The following is a 9,556-nucleotide window of genomic DNA, read 5'->3' as shown; positions in this document are numbered from 1 at the left end:
TCTATCTATGTTGAGTTCTTCCCTTGTCCCCCATGGTACAGGTCACTCAACACTCACATCTTACCAAAGACTTACCATTCCAGCTTGACTTCACCCCTCAGCCATCTCTTGTCAGATTACTTAGTCCCTTAGATGTGCACGACTACACAACTCCACATTCCATCCTTCCCCCCTTCACTTATAGAGTTTGCCTCCATCAACTATCGTCCTCATTGTCTCAATGCTCAGCATCCTATAGGCCATTGGTCTAGCTCATGCAACCTTCTCTGACCTCTATGGACCTCGAGTCATTGAGTTGCCAACCTAGTTGTATCAGGTCAATACTATCGAGTAGCTCCAGTACCACATTAGTACTTCTTGTCCTGTGGTCTCTTAGATGTCTCATACCATCCTTGTTCGATCTCTTTGGACTTCCAAGCTATTGAGCATGTCACCTTGGCCATTCTAAGACAACCATCAACCACTCGATCTTGTTGAGCCACTAGCTCTCCAAGCTTCATTTGTGATCTTGCAAGTTTTTGCACAATCAACACATATATCAAATCACAAAAAATATCTAACTTATATCCTTTGCCTAATCATCAAAACTCATGGTTACACCAAACCACTTGGAGCTAAATGGTTCAAATGAACATTGATCTAAAATCTTAGTTTTGATTCCCATTCATTTTATCTGCCAAACCAAAATGAAAATGCCCTCATTGCATCAATTATTTGGCATCCTATAAAATTGAATCTCAAGTTAGTGCTTCTTGAATATTTCTCATATATTCCATGCATGAAACTTCCTCTTAATGTGTCAATCTCCAAGGCTTGAGATTTACAATCATTTCCAAACCTATTGACACACCCTATGGATTCTTTCTAGCATTCCAAACATCCCCTTGGGACTCAAAGACAATGGTGTGCAACTTGGATCATGGAGCTCCCTCTAGAGCTTCCAACTTTATCCACCCTCCTAGTTCCAAATTCCAGTTCATCTTAGGAGTCTTCCCTATACCATAGTCATGTGTCATCCTTGCATATGAATGTATGTCAACTTTGGAAGACGAAGATCAACATCTCAAACCTAATCTTTCATGATTCAACCTTTTCCTTCCAAGCACCATATCCAATACCTTAGATCCATTTGTGAATCTCTCAAGAGTTTTCTTTAGGTCTACATGCTTTGCCTTCAAAGTTTGGTTTTTTCAATTTTAGATTCCCGAGCCTAGAATAATTATGTCCGCCATGGACATTTGTAGACCTATTCCTAGGCATGTGTCTATCCTTCTTAGATTATTGGCTTAGGTTCCCAACTGCCTTCCTATTCGTAGGTAAGATAGTCCCATCATTAGTTCTAGTTTTGGATTTATCATGCACATTTACCCTATACATGAAGCCATGCCATAGTTGTGCATGGATAAATGAATAAAAGTATTCAAATTATGCACGAAAGAATTAACTCTTGAGTTTGAATTTAAGTTTGGGATTGCATTCCCTTTTACCTTTGAAGCTCCCCTTGACATTAGATCCATTCTTCTTTTTTCCTTTCCCCCTTTCACCTTTTTGTCTTCACTTCTCCATTCTTTGGACATTTTGTATGATAGTGGCCTCTCTCTCCACACGTGAAGCAAATAATGTGGATTTTCTTCTTCTTCTTAGCACCCACATTCCTACAACTTGGGTTACATGAAATATTTAATCCAACAAGTTTAGGAGTTACCTTTTCTTTTACCTCTTTATTATTGAGTGAACATTGATTTTTATAGTGCCCATTTTCATTGCACCCAAAGCATACAACATGATATTTGATCTTCTTTTGGGTAGAGGTACTTGAGGCTTGAGCTTCCAAATTTTCTTCACTTGAAATTTGCTCTTCCTCACCTCTCGAAGAGATGGATGTTTCTCCACTCAACTCATACTATGCAAAGGTCTTGTGTCCACAATGTTTTTCTCAATGGTAGGAGCTTCCAATAACTTCCTCTTCTACACTTTATGGGTCTTCAAAATTTTCATTTAAATTCTCCAAAATCTCCTTAATTGCTCCTTTTTCAATTTAAGCTTCTTCCTCTTGTATGAGGTTCTCATGAGATTAAACAATCTTCTCCTAAAGATCCTTGACATTCTTGTGTTCATCTCCTTACTCAAAATGTGGTTTGATAAAATGGGCAATATTGATGATATACCTTTTAAATTACCTTCACCAATTTCAATTTGATCCTTCAACCACTAATTCTTCTTTAGCTTTCTTTCCTTTTTATCCGCTAAGAATTCAACCCACCACCTTATGGCTTGCATCACTCCAAAATCAATTTGGAACCACATTTCCCTCTTTTTTCAAATGTTGAAGTCTTCTTCATAGGATGTTGGCTTGTATGCTATCTCGACCATCTTTGTGATGCCCTAGCCTTGATACTAATTATTAGGATTGGATGGTCGTGCTAAAGCGGATGAATAGTGATCATTCAACATGCAAATGTGATTTTAGAATACCCTTATTCTCGATAGCAAGGACACAGAAACAATTAACAACGGAAATAAACCATACAAAGCAATCACTCTTACAAGATTGTAAATATGTTGGTTTAATGTGGTTTGACAACCCCATACTCCTACACTATGACCTAGGATCCATTAGGTGGATCACTCTGGAAAATCACTATTATCTCCTTTTTAGTCAATTATCAGAGGTGGAGAAATATTTTACAAACTCAAGAGAATTACAAAGATTATAAGAAAATTTGAGACAAAGAGAGAAACTCTAATAAGACATAATCCACTTTGTCGTTTGTTGTATTGAAGACTCTATTGAGCTTCTTTTTATATCCTTCAATCCTCCAACATCTGTTGCTCTATCATCCAGCAATTGAATGATCTATTACCATCAGTTGATTGATCCTTACACATTTACTATTATAACATAACAATGACTCTTTTGTACATTCCACGTGGGCAAGCAGTACTTACCATCACTAGAATAATGTCACAAGTAGACTATTTAATTGACTCAATCATGAATAGATATATTTTATTTGCTAGCTCCTTAGAACTAGCCGATTATACCAGTTGACTAATCCTCTAATCGATTGATATCCACCAGCAATCAATCGACCAAATTATAAACTCTAGTATTTCTCATAATTTTGGGGTTTTAGTTTATAATTGATTGCCATTTAATCAGTAGACTATCCACTAGTCGACTAGGACACCCCTAATCCCTAATCTACTTGGGGTATCAAGTTTTTCAATCACCAGTCAATTGTTGACCATTGCTTGCCATGTGTTGACCCCTAACTACGACCATCTCTAAGGTTACATTTGCGTATGTTGAGTTCTCATCCTTATACATATAGGTCGCTTAACACTCATAACTCAATATAGACTTATCCTTGTAGCTTGACTTCACCTCTTAGCTATCTCTCATCAAGTTACTTGGTCTCTTAGATGTGCACAAGCCCATAACTCTTCCACATGTTGTTCTTCACCCTTTCACCTATAGAGTCTATCTCCATTAACTATCATCCTCATTACCTTGATGTCCCTCATCTTACAATCCCTTAGTGTGTCTCATGTAACATTCTTTAATCTATATTGACCTCAAGTCATCGAGCTGCCAACCTAGTCATGCCAAGTCAATACTCCAAAGCTGCTCCAACATTACCTCAATGCTCCTCATCCTATGGTTTCTTAGATGTCCCATACCATCCTTCTCTGATTTCTTTTGATCTCTAAGCCACTAGCATGCCACCTTGGCCATGCTAAGTAATTCATCAACCACTTGACTCTGTCGAGCCATGAACTCTTCAAGCTCTATGTGTGTTCTAGTAAATTCTTGCACACTTAAACACACATCAAATCATAGGGCAAAACCATTTGAGCCATGATTGCATTAAAGTGTCAAGCTATGCCAATTAACTTACGAAAATTTCTCATTTTTCTTGTCGACCAACATGGAACTAGATTTGGCACAATAGTGGATGAAAATAGGTGAAGAGAGACCGAGGGAGAGAAGAGAGACTGAGGGAGAGAAGGGAGGAGAGGAAGATTAGTAGAGATGACCCAAGTAGATTTCCAACTACCTAGGTTACCTACATTATTAAATTGCATTTTCAAATCATTTAAAATAATGTGGTGTAACCATACCTTAAGGGAAGAATTATTTCCAACTACTCAAGTATTTATTGCAATGTGCGAACTGTGGTGAGTGGTCAACCACTCAATGGTCTTCCTCTTCTCACAAGGGACAAATCATTATATCATAGATATGCAGACCCTTGATCTATTCTCATCCACACGTACAAGGTCATGTCTAGAATATAAAACAACATATGGTTAATGAACTAAACTTTTATTTGGTTTCTTTGTACTTAATAAAAAATTATGAAGATTGAGATATATTGTACTAGTCAAAGGGATAGTATGTCATCTTTCTTTATCTTAGTTGTCATGACTTGCGACGTGCTAATGATTGTCATGCTTATAATAATATCGACAATTTATTGAACCATGTAGCTAGGTTTCATAATATCCAAAATATGTATCCAACTTTCATATTTACTAAAATATATAGCTATTTCCCATTATACCCCTACTTTATCAATAGTCGACTACTTATTCACCAGCAATTGACTTCTATTAGACAATCGAATACACTAGTCGATTCCTAAACTTATTGTGTTTGATTTATGATTAATAGTTGACTACTCAACTTGATTATTAAACTTCCTATCCAATTTATCACAGATCTAGATTGGACTAGTAGTTGACTAATGTTAACTCATCAATCGACTGTTATAAATTTAATACCCCACTTCTAATATCCCAATCCACATATGAGGGCGTGGTTATACTCTAGAGGATGTAAGGAGTGCAATGAGTTTAATTTGAAGTGTTTATGAGGTACCTAAGGTCATCAACAAGTTTTGGCCAAAACTTATTGATGACCTTAGGCAACTTAGAATCACTTCAAATCATGACCATTACACTTCTGGGAGCCTTTTGAGTGTAACTATGCTCTTGAACATGGATTTCACAACATAGACAGAGAGCTATGTATTTCTAAAATTAACACAGGTTTGAGATATTTTATTATGAGCTCATTAGAGAACCTAGGTCTATCATACTCACTAACCAACACCACCAAAGGATTCGTAAGACTCCCCTAGTTTAAATCATGTCAAGATTTTAAAATTTTGGATACTATAGGGCCATTAATGAGTTTTAGCCAAAACTTGTTGATAATCTTAGGCACCTTAGAATCACTTCAAAATAACTATTATATTTTTGGGAGTCTCTTGAGTATAACCATGCTCTCAGACATGGATTTAACAGTCGATAGAGAGTTATGAGTTGTAAAATTGACACAACTTTAAAATATTTTATCATATCAGCGAGTTTTGAACAAAACTCATTGATGACCTTAGACACCTAAGAAACACTTAAAACTAAGTTTATTGCACCCCTTACCTCATCCTAATTATAACCATGCCCTTAGACATGGATTTGACAAATTAAATAGAGAGCTATGAGTTTATGAAATTAACATAGCCTTGAAATGTTTTGTCATGAGCTCATTAAAAAATCTATGCTTGTCATACTCAGTCACCAACATCACTAAAGGATTTTTTGGACTCCTCTAGTTTAGACCACATCAAGATTTTAAAATTCTGGATAATATAAGATCATCAATGAGTTTTGATCAAAACTCGCTAATGACCTTAATTAGACACCTCACAAACATTTCAAACCAAGTTTATTGCACTCCTTGACACATCTTGAGTATGACTTTACCCTTAGACATGAATTTTACATACTAGATAGAGAGATATGAGTTTATGAAATTAACACAATTTTGTGATATTTTATCATGAGCTCATTAAAGGCTATAGGCTTGTCATACTTACTCCCTAACATCACCAAAGGGTTCTTAGTATTAGTACCTCTAGTAGTGTTTTGATGTATTGTCAAATAAGTATAAGTTAGGTCCTTATTGAGTTTTAATATGTGTGTCTAAGTGTACAACAACTTAAGAAAATACACATGTACTTGATGGCTAAGGAGCATTAGAGATGGTAAAGCCTTAGCAAAAGACGTAAGCGAGTCAGAAGCATGACAAGGGAAAGGAGCCGACTGGCTCAGTGCATTTGAAGTACTAGGAATTGCAAAAGAGTACTTTGGTGGAGTGAGAAGGACGCACGAGGATGAGCTAGAATGGATCAGTGCATCCGAGAGACGAGAAGTCAGAAGGAAGACTGCTCAAGGCAACTGAGACAAAGCTCGGACAACTACATGTCTGGAGGACCAAAGTATCACCCAGGCGACTAAAGAAGGCGACCACAATGGGTGAAGTCAATAAATGGTCAAGTCTAAGGTTGACCATTTTTAGGTGACCAAGAGTGTTCTAGGAGACCGATTTGAGGGCAACTAAGTCATCTAGAATCATTGTCGAAACAAATTAGATCAGAAGCCACGTCAATGATGGCACACTCTTGAATTCATTTTGTACTTCAGTTCTATTATAGTTCTTGTTCTTAACCATTGTAAGAGGCTTCTCCACCTCCAAGTCATTTTTGAAGAAGGAGAAGATAGTGGAGCTTTATAGTTCTTAGACTAACAACCCAAAGATTGTAACTAAGTAAATTCATACCTCTTTCTTTTTATGTGTTATTTGTTACTATAATGTGTGTGTGTCCTTGCTAAATCATTCGCAAGAGAAATAGTATTTAATTTGTAGGTTGCTATTCACCCCTCCCTTTTAGCTATTCGAAATTCTTCCGCTGCACCAACACTTAGTATCAAAGTCGGACCACTTCGAAGGACTAATCACCAACTAAGCAACTAGATCGGTAGAATGACCAAATTAAGCACCAATCCATCGAAGTTCAAGGGCGAATTCACTATGTGGGAAAAGAAAATGGAGGTATTCTTTAAAACTGATTTTGAGATTATGTTATGTATTAAGTACGATTTTGAAGCACCAAGGAATGGAGATGGGGATGAACTCGAGGAATATAGATGGATCAAAAAGCAACGAGACGAGTTCATAGCTAACAGTAAGGCATAGTTCCACTTGCTAAGCATCTTACTAGTGTAGGAACTTAACCAGATCAGCCCTACAACTCTGTCAAAGAACTTTGAAAAAAATTCCTAGAGATTCATGAAGGCACCTTGGAGGTAAAACTAGCCAGATGAATCAACTAAGCAACCTATGATTAGAAAAAAGAGAAAAGGTGGTGCAACTATATGGTAGGCTCAACGAGATCTTAACAAATCTCCACAATCTCAAAGAAATAGTGTCAAATTGAGACACTTTAAGGTATGCTTTAAATGCTTTCCTACGCACTCGAGAATGGATGTCTATAGTAGACTCGCACTATATTTTGAAGAACCTCGAGGTAAGTAATTTAGAAAATTTCTTCACTACTATGGAATTACATGAGTCTAGATGTGCAGGTATGAAGAAACAGAGAAGATGAACTCAAACTTAGCTCTAAAATCAAAGTAGAGCGAGTCAGATTCAAAGTCGTCAATGGAAACAGATGAACAAGCATATTTGGTAAGAAAAATGGAAATATTTTTTAAAACTAACAATTTTGACACGAGACAAGAAGCAAAACTATTAAAGAAGAAGCAAAAATGAAAAGTAAGGTGCTTCAACTATGATGAGGAGGGTCACCTCAAAGATAACTACCCTAAGCTCATGAAAAAGTCCAAAGAGAAGGGCATAGACAAGGCAAAACCCAAAGAAACAATTCTGAAAGCAACATGGAGTGACACCTCATCTTTAGAGGATTCAAAAACTAAACATATAGATGGTCTTGAATGGATGGCAACTCACTAAGTAGAAGAGTCAAATAGCTCATCATCAAGTGAAGAGAGCAATAGTGTAGGGGAAGCCTTGACCTACGAATCCGACATGGTAAGTGAGGTATGTAATCTTCCTTCAAATCAGTTATTGTTGGGTTTTGATGCAAAAATAAACACATGCACAAAGAAAAAACAACCTATCGAGGATCCATGTGAATTCTAATTACTCATTTGTTTCGAATGTTATCTCTCGATGCACAAACCTTTGTGAATCTGGATGATGAAGTCAATCTGAGCACGATCAGAATGTCCGTACCTCTATAGTATCCACATGAGCACAATCGCCATCCGTCTCACGAGCATGATTGGAGAATCTGATAACCCAAGCCATAGTGCTAACTACTATATAAAGAGGAAACCGAACCCTAACTTTTAGTGTCGACATGATCATATCAGATAAGATTGTATCGAAAACTATGTTCATCTAATAAGATATTTTTCTTTTATTTTATTTTCATGCATATCACGAAAACACAAATGTGGATATAAAACTATGGGCTTGTTTGAAAAACTCAAACTTAGATTAGATTAACTCATTAATCCAGTATGTTTAGGATCCATTTAGATTAACCCATTAATCCAATATGTTTAGGATCCAATTAGATTAACTCATTAATCCTTTTTAATGTGAAACTTTGATTGTAATCTCAATAATCCTCCCCTCAAATGAAGGACCACATGTTCTGACCCACTTTATTTTAGTCATATTAAAATAAAATCAACTTTAAAATTGATGCACTCTCTATGTGTGACCCAATAAGTTCTCATAACATTGACAGTGATTCTAAAATCTCATTGTAAAGATAAGCAATGAGTGACATCTAGCAATGCATCATAGCTACCTAAGTGGCAAGAATGTCATAGAATCGACCTAACTTGTCTGTGACTATTATATTATATAATTTAGTCTTTTTGTCCATGATGTCTAGATTGATTTATGAGGCATAAAGTATGTCATCCTCTTATTAATCTATGTGTTTCTTGATATCTAAGTAAACTAACTTAATCAAATAAACTTAATATATGATATTGACTTATTTGAGCATGACCATGCATTTTAGTAGTCCTAATTAATTAAGGGGTCCATATACATCACTTCTGTTATATGGAAGAGATAAATTCCATCTACATCACTCACATTCCTTCGTAAAACTTATTACATACCTAGTGAACGACTTTATAATTGACCTTGTTGCGAAGCCAAGGCAATGCCCTCCCCTGTAGTAGCCAACTGTAGCTTCTTAATTTACCTCCTCACAAATGATCATGGGGCCGGCCGTGTGGGGCCTCTGGGGTGGCAGATTCTATCTTTTTTATAATCGACCTTGTTACATGTGGTGTTTGTCGATACTAAAGTACATAACTCCTCATGTAGGAAACTGTAGTGACTTCAGGTCAGAGGATAGTTTATACTAGTAGTCATAATGAGAATGTTTATGATACTCATATAACAATCCATGAAATATTCTCTTGGTGGATCAATCCAGTACATATTCTCTAATATATACTCATGTGTTAACTTGATATTATATATCCATGACTCGTGAGATTAAGTAATCAGTTAACATACATGTTAGTCTCAATGCATTAATATTGCTCTTGTATATTAATATTTAACTAGGGATAATTAAGAGTAGTGTTCTCTATAGTCTTTCACAATCAATTCAAATAATTGATATGCTATAGAACCGAACCTACCACTCTAGGC

This window comes from Curcuma longa, chromosome 1 (genome assembly GCF_044706935.1).
Source record: "Curcuma longa cultivar G26 ecotype Majalengka, Jawa Barat chromosome 1, ITB_CL_G26_1.1, whole genome shotgun sequence".
NCBI classification, from domain to species: domain Eukaryota; kingdom Viridiplantae; phylum Streptophyta; class Magnoliopsida; order Zingiberales; family Zingiberaceae; genus Curcuma; species Curcuma longa.
Note: the sequence above shows the minus strand (reverse complement) of the source record.